Source organism: Henckelia pumila, chromosome 4, assembly GCF_033568475.1.
Source record: "Henckelia pumila isolate YLH828 chromosome 4, ASM3356847v2, whole genome shotgun sequence".
In the NCBI taxonomy this organism is placed as follows: Eukaryota; Viridiplantae; Streptophyta; class Magnoliopsida; order Lamiales; family Gesneriaceae; genus Henckelia; species Henckelia pumila.
In genome coordinates, this window is record NC_133123.1 from 123613038 (window position 1) to 123621116 (window position 8079).

Below are 8079 nucleotides of genomic sequence, written 5' to 3' on the forward strand. Positions count from 1 at the left end.
AAGCTGACCTGGAGCCGACTAAAGGTGTCGAAATGAGTTAAGTTGTCAAATTGGCTTGACCCGTCATACAAAATAGTTGGTTTAGGTCACCCACCAAATAACGGGCCGGCCCACCCTTCTCAACCTAATATTGGTGGGTTGTGGGCCAGACCATCAAAATTCGTTAAATTACACGTAAGTCTGTCGGATTGGTCCGGTCTGCCACCTAAAATAGTTGAGTTGAGTTGGTGTTTTCTCAACCTGTCTAAAAAGTGACCCAGCCCGACTGTCTAATGGTTGGCTATGGGTCGGCCCGCCCCGCTAGCCTGTTTTGACACCTCTAGAGATGATGTGTATATTGTCACATCAGCATTTTCGATGAAATGTGACTAAAATTGTCAAAAAATGAAATATTTAGGTTTAAAAACAAAATATGAAAATATAAAGCACCAAAATCACAATGTGTCAAAAATACTGGAACGAAATTGCATTGTTTTGTTTTGGCAATTTGGGTCCGAATTCGTCTCCGATCCCCTTGTCGAAAGATTTAATATGACTTCCCTATTCTCTATAGTAATTTAATTTGGAGAAGAATGTGATATACAAGTATACAACTTCAAGATATTCTACAATTGATTATTCCTTACAATTGTCGTCTGTTCTTCTTCCCTATAACATGGGTGAGACTATGCTCCACCAGGTGTGCTACAACTGGTGGAGCTAAGCCCTTGGATCAAGGGAGGGCCCACATGATAACATGTGGGTCCTATTGATCCAAGGGCTATGCTGCACCTGGAGAAGAACTCCAGGTGCAGCATAGTCTCACCCCTATAACATGCACATACGTAAGTCTAATTAACAGGGACGGAAGTCACGGAACCACACTTAACAGGGGGCTAAATCATATATGTCATTTTGAGAGAAAAAATGTATCAAATAATCCTGTGAAATTCTCGATGAATACCTCTGTCTGTAACAGTTTTAAGCATTTCAGTCTCTGTGTTATAATTTTTTTTAACTCGCTCTTCCCAAAATTAACTTTTTATCTCATAAATTTATTAAATGACAAAAAAATCCTCAATTTAATAACAGTTAGGGATGTAAATGAGACGAACAGTTCGCGAACTGTTCGGGTCTCGGCTCGTTAAAAGCTCGTTCGGGCTCGTTTAATGAGGCTCGTTAAGGCAAACAAACCAAGCTCGAGCTTTACAATATTCGGCTCGTTAGCTCGTGAACATGCTCGTTAACAGGCTCGTTACAAGCTCGTAAGTAATCTCTTAGACGAAAAATAATAGTATTGATTTTTAATTTATAAATTTACACTTTACTTATGAAAAATATTGAAAAATCTATAAAAATTAATTTATTAGAATAAATTTACAAATTTTAATAATAATATTATATTTTTTCAAATATATAATTTAGTTTTTAATTAATTTAATGAATATTTAAATTTATATTAAGCTCGTTTAGGCTCGATAAAAGCTCGAATAAGCTCGTGAGCCATGAATATATTCGTTAAATAAGCTCGGGCTCGGCTCGTTTATAAATGAACCGAGCTTGAACATTCAAAAGCTCGGCTCGGCTCGGCTCAGCTCGTTTACATCCCTAATAACAGTCATTCTCATTAATTTTTTTGAAAATATAATGCTATATTTTTATTTTATCACTTAAAAAAATCACATTCTATCTCAATAGCCAAAACACATAAACTAGCAATAAAATTTATGTACATTTAGCTTTAAAAGACCTTCATTAAAAAAACTCACGGTTTAATTTCTTAATAGTTAATTACAGAGCAGATCTCTTGTGAGACCATCTCATAGATCTACTTATGTGAGATGGTTTACCCCAATTAAAAAACAAATACCCGGTTAATGGTTAATCGGATCTAGACTGGGTATTTGTCGCAAACATTGAAGGTTCCTGCAAGAATTTAGAGCCCCAACAGCAGAAGAAGAAAAAGGGTTTGCAAAATCATAAAGGCTCCGTTTGGACATATACTTATAAAATGTTTTTATAAAAGTGTTTTTTTAAAAAATTTATAGAATGTTTTAAAAGTTTTTTTTAAGAGTAATATGTGTTTGGACAACTATTCTATAAAAACATTTTTAACATTTCAAAATAGAGAAATGATATGGTGAGCAACCACCGTGAGCACTCATGTGAGCATCTGCTGATGTGTCACTCACCTATTGGATGTGTATAATGCCACGTCAGCAGGTGTTCACATGAGTGCTCACGATGGTTACTCACCATATCATTTCTCTTCAAAAATAATGTTTTCATCTTTGTCTTCCATAGTTCTATTATAAAACATCTAAAAACATCTCTCAAGTGTTCTTTTAAAAACTATATTTTGAGAACACTTTTTTAAAAAATATTTTTCAAAAACGTTTTACAAAAATTTTATCCAAACACATACTTCAATTTTTTTTCACTTATAAAATACTAAAAATATTTTTAAAATACATGTCCAAACGAAACCAAAATCTATGAATTTTCAAGTGATTGGACATGAATAAAAGCGAAAATAACTTGTGGGTCGCCGCGTAGGCATGATTTGAGGACAAGAACTGATTAAGAAGGTGATAAAAAGAATTAAATCCATTGAAACGGAGAGAAGGAATGTTGAAGATTTTTTAGAGCAAGATTAAATTTTCTCCTTGTCTAGTCGATGAAATCAATCACCAAAATCCGATAAAATGAGACATTCAGAATAAAAAACTATTCAATTTCAAGAAATATGGGCCAATATTTAATAGAACCAAGGAACTCCAAAGTCCAAACAGGCAAACAAGACCAGCTCTTGTCCCACATTGCAAGTTAAAACTAAAATTAAAGGGTATTTAATATCGCGTAGAGTGAACATAGGTCACGACCTTACTTGAACAGGATTTGTTCTATAGGCTTGTACCTCTGTCTTTTTGATTTCTAAGGAGACGGGAAACCAAGTCTAGTGGATGAAATGTGGTTGTTGCGACCCGAGCGTGATTAACAACACCATGGCTCGACTTGTGAGTCCCCATTGGTTCAGTAGAGGACCGTTTCCAACCTGTTCAGACCGGCTGGGATGGTCACACAGCTGTCTGACAAACTCCAAGTTTTTTTTAAGTCTTTTTTGTTTTTCTCATACACATTAATTATAATTAATTTAAATCATATTTAAAATTTTGCATCAGATATATTATAAACCATTTAATATTTCAGTCTTTTTTATTATTGGGTTACTTATACCTATAAGAGAGGAGCTAGACCGGGAACTGACCTTCTTTACGTCCATCCCGAGTAATTAATTTAATATTTTAAATATCTATCTATCTATCTATATCTATCTATATTATAAATAAATTAGTTTGAATTGTGAAATTAATTATTTACCCTTCAAATTACTCTGTCAAATTCTTCTTAATAGCACGTATTATTTATTTACCCTTCAAATTACTCTGTCAAATTCTTCTTAATAGCATGTAATTTATTATTGTCTATTAATGCCTTCCGTTTCTTTCCTTCTCCTTTCTTCTAGCCTTTACCAGGGTAATAATGTTTGTTGGTTACGTTTCTCGAGTGGTATGTGTTTCTCTCTGTCTCTCCTGGTTGTTTTGTTGCTGTCTCTTTTCATCTTTCGAGTCCCTGTATTTTCTCCAATCCGTGAGTTGCTTCTCATTATATATATTTTTAATGGTCTTCACGTATTCGTTTTAATTTGGTTGAAAGAGAAAAATACATTAATTATTTAATAATGAGAAAATGGTAGTCAAATAAATTCACAAATGGACTCACATATTTATATATGTAAGTAATAAAAATAGATACATTATAGATAGAATATATATATATGTAATATATTATCATTATAGTTATAATAATAAAGGGTAGTCAAATAAATTTACAAATAAACTCACATATTTATATATGTAAGTAATAAAAATAGTACTCAGAATATATCTAAATTGCCTACGTACCCAATATAGGGATTAAGTCATAACGTAGTTCAAAAATTAAGGGAAGACACACGACAATAAACTCACATATTTATATAATAGATAGATAGATAGATAGATATATAAATAGATAGATTTAAGCACATATTTCTATTTTGTATATATTTAATATATAATATCATGTTCTTATATAAAAAGAGTCTCTGACATCTCATTATAATAACGTCATATAAATATGTGAGTTGATTTGTGAATTTACTTGACTATCATTTTCTCATTATTAAATAATTAATGTGATTTTCTCTTTCAACAATTTATTTATGTGACTATTAAATCTTTTTAACATACTTTATAATTTATTTTATTCGATTCTATAATTCACAAATGAACAAGAACATGGATTACTAGTAATACTCTTAAACGATAGTATATGAATATTTAAAATAAAAAAAATGTATAGTGTACTAATTTAATTTTTCTAATCTATCTAATATCTATTTATTTTAATTTTTCTAATCTATCTAATATCTATTTTACTACTATTATGACTACATGAGTAACAATTGTGAATTAACTTAAATATTTTTATTTTTTACACACTAATTTTCTATTATACACTTTCATATTTTTGCATCTACTATTTATCATTATCAATATATAAAGATGTAAGTTCATTTGTGAATTTATTTGATTATATTTTTTTATTATTAAATAATTAATGTGTTTTTCTCTTTCAATAATTTATTTATGTGAGTTCATTTGTTAATTTACTTGACTACCTTTTTTTCATTATTAAATAATTAATGTTTTTTTTCTTTAAATAATTTATTTATGTGACTCTTCATTTAACTAATTTATTTATCATGCACTCATTTATTTAAAAAGTATATCATACAATCTTTCAAATATAAAAAAAACTATTAATATTCTCTTACATTTTTTTACCATACTTTCTAATTTATTTTATTCGATATTATAATTCACATATAAACAAGTACATGTAATACTAATAATACTCTTAGGCACCGTTCTGTTCACCATATTACTAATATACGTATAACTTATCTCATCTCATCTCACGTTCTTCTCATCATATTATTTATGCATATATTAACTATTTATTTTACATCAATCAAATCATTAATTACTTATCTCACATCAATCAAATCATTGAACTCAAATTACTATATTATCCCTTATAAATAAATAATTTTTATTTTATTTATTGTTAAAAGGACAAAATAGTCATTTAACATTTTTATATACAATTTAATCAATCAAATCAAATAAACCATAATCTATCAATTAAATCCAATACTATTTTAATTATCATTTCTTATTTATTTTTATTATATTATATTACTTATCTATATATTATTTATATTATACTTCAAACCCAACGGTGCCTTAGACACTGTTCGATGTTAGAGATGATTTTTTTTTTTAATTTTATTCATCCCACTTTGTGATTGGTTCGGTGCATTATATTAAATTTCAATGAGGGTTCTTGTGGCTACTATTTTAATGCATGAAGGGATTTGTAACTATTATTTGAATATTATTTTATTTACTCCTAAGTTACATCATAGATTTTGGACGGTAGCGTCCAATTACTCATTTGCCCTTTTCAATTCATCTCTGAAAATGCTAGGCGGGACGTGGAATTTATATGACTATTTCATGCATGTTAAGATTTATTGGTATCCATTTATTTTTGTTAGCTTGGTTAACTTAGAAAATTTATTTAAAAATTAATATAGATTAGTTTTTTATGTTTTTCTAGAGAATCGAAACCATGTAACTTATATGATTTCACCAACAGTACACTCAAATATAATAAAATGAAAATAAAATTGATGGCAAACTAAAAATTACCAAAGAACAAATAATCTCATCATATTGTCCAAGTAAAATTAAAAAATATTCAAAAGACTAAAAAAAATATTATACAAGAAAATACAAATTTAACCTATTTTAATATTGGTAGGCAGGGGGTAATTCAGGAAATTAATTCACTTCCAATACATTATACTAAACACAATACAATTTATATATCTATATTAATCACTTACACCAAACCACATATATGATATCACAATATAATATTTATCTATAAACTTTTTCTTACCATCCTACATACTATACATACTAATTATCCTATCACTCAAACTAAACGGTGCCTTATAAAATAGTATAAGAATACTTAAAATAAAAAATTGTATAGTGTACTTTAATTTTTCTAATCTATCTAATATCTATTTATTTTAATTTTTATAATCTATCTAATTTCTATTTTATTACTATTATAAACATATGAGTAACAATTGTGAATTAACTTAAATATTTTTATTTTTTATACACTATTTTTCTATTGTACACTTTAATATTTTTACATATACTATTTATTATTTTCTCTTTCTCTTTTTCTTATTTGATATTTATTATTTGCTTTTTTTATTTGATTTAATTTTCCCTACAAAATATATTTAATCATTTATCACATAATTTTTTTTGTTAATATTACAAGATAATCATAAGACCGAAAACTTGTATCTTTACCAATGCTATAACTGGTGCTAATAGTGCAACTTAAATCTTTTAAACCGCATAACAAGTAATCTCTTTATTCTACTCGTGGTAATTAGCTACAAATTATATGTTTAAATAAAATTATATGTTTTTTTCAAATCTTCTAATTTTCTAATTTTTTTATTCTACTTGTAGTCATTAATCATAAATTATATGCTTAAATTATATTTTTAAATAAAAATATCAATTATATCATATTCATCTGTTTTGGTTTCCAATATCTAAATTGATAGGTATAGACGTTATACAAATCTACTTCAACAATTAATCTTACCCTTGACTACTGAAGCTCCTAGCAAGCAACACACTATGATAATCAATATTGAAAATTTTGGAAAAGATTATTTCCACGTGTAATAACTTCTTCACACTTTACAAAAAATATAATAATTGCTTATGACAAATAGTAGCACAAGCAATATTCTGAATTTAATTAAACGTTTCTTTACATGATGGCTCCAATACTTGAGAAAAATTATAAATATTTGAGTCTATTTGAGTTGTAATCATGAATTTAATTAAATATTCTTGTTTTTTATACACCATTTTTCAATAAATCTTACAAAACAATATATGGATAGTTAAATAAAAAAAAGTTGCACGATGTATTATTTAAACGTCTATGTTTCTTTTATACACTATTTTCTACTAATGTTTTTACTCCACACAAATAGTAATTTTGATATTCATGTTTTTATAACTTGAAAATTTATGCATTTATTCTCAATTTTAAGTTTATACATTATTTAATCTATTAATTACTTGATATAATTAGATTTATAATAAAACTAAAAAAATCCATGCTTAATTTCGTATGAAGCTCGCTTAATTTTCTAATGCTTGAAACTTTCGTGATGTTTCATCACAATTCACGCTTTTTAGAACTTTGTTTTTAAGTCATTTGTATCAGTATAATGAGAGGTTAACACATTTATTATAATTTATAAATATTGTTATCTCTTTAAATCAATATTCGATTTTATGTTTGGTGTGCTATAGCCTATAAGTTTTGACAAAAGGAATAACGATAAATTCAATTAAGCAAATTCACAAAGTTTGGGGCAAAAAAAAATATTAACAGAATGACTGCGTCTTACAACAAGAAACCCGCTGCTGCTTGAACAATCATACAATAGAAACGTTAACACGTGTCTCGTTTATAAATAAAGACTCATATCATTTTTATTCTATTATTTATCGTCTTTTTTGCCTAAATTCAACTCTTATCCTTTTTAGCTGAATTCAACATAGAGTTGACCGATTTATTTTTTTTAACATATAATATAATTATTAATATGAAATATCGATTTCATTGCTTTACCACGTGCAACGCACGTGCTTATGACTAATAATAATAAATAAAGGAAAATACCAAGATCTCGAGATAAAGTGCTTGTCCAAAACATCAAATTTGAGCTTTAATCAACCCGCTTGCCCCTAGCTGGCAATGAAGTACATTTCTATTAATGACATTAACACTTAAAATTAGAGTCGTCAATTTGAGTTGGGCCTTTCGGATCGGCCCGCTCCGCCACACAATTTAAGTGAGTTGAGTTGAAATTTTTTC

The 8079-nt window shown here is 28.0% G+C and overlaps 1 non-coding gene across 1 annotated transcript; it reads left to right on the forward strand.

The window, feature by feature from the left end:
• Positions 1-2856: 2856 nt before the first annotated feature.
• On the forward strand, positions 2857-3078 carry LOC140870256 (small nucleolar RNA U3). Its single transcript, XR_012147226.1, has one exon. It is a non-coding gene; the product is annotated as a small nucleolar RNA U3 (small nucleolar RNA).
• The last annotated feature ends 5001 nt before the right edge of the window (positions 3079-8079 follow it).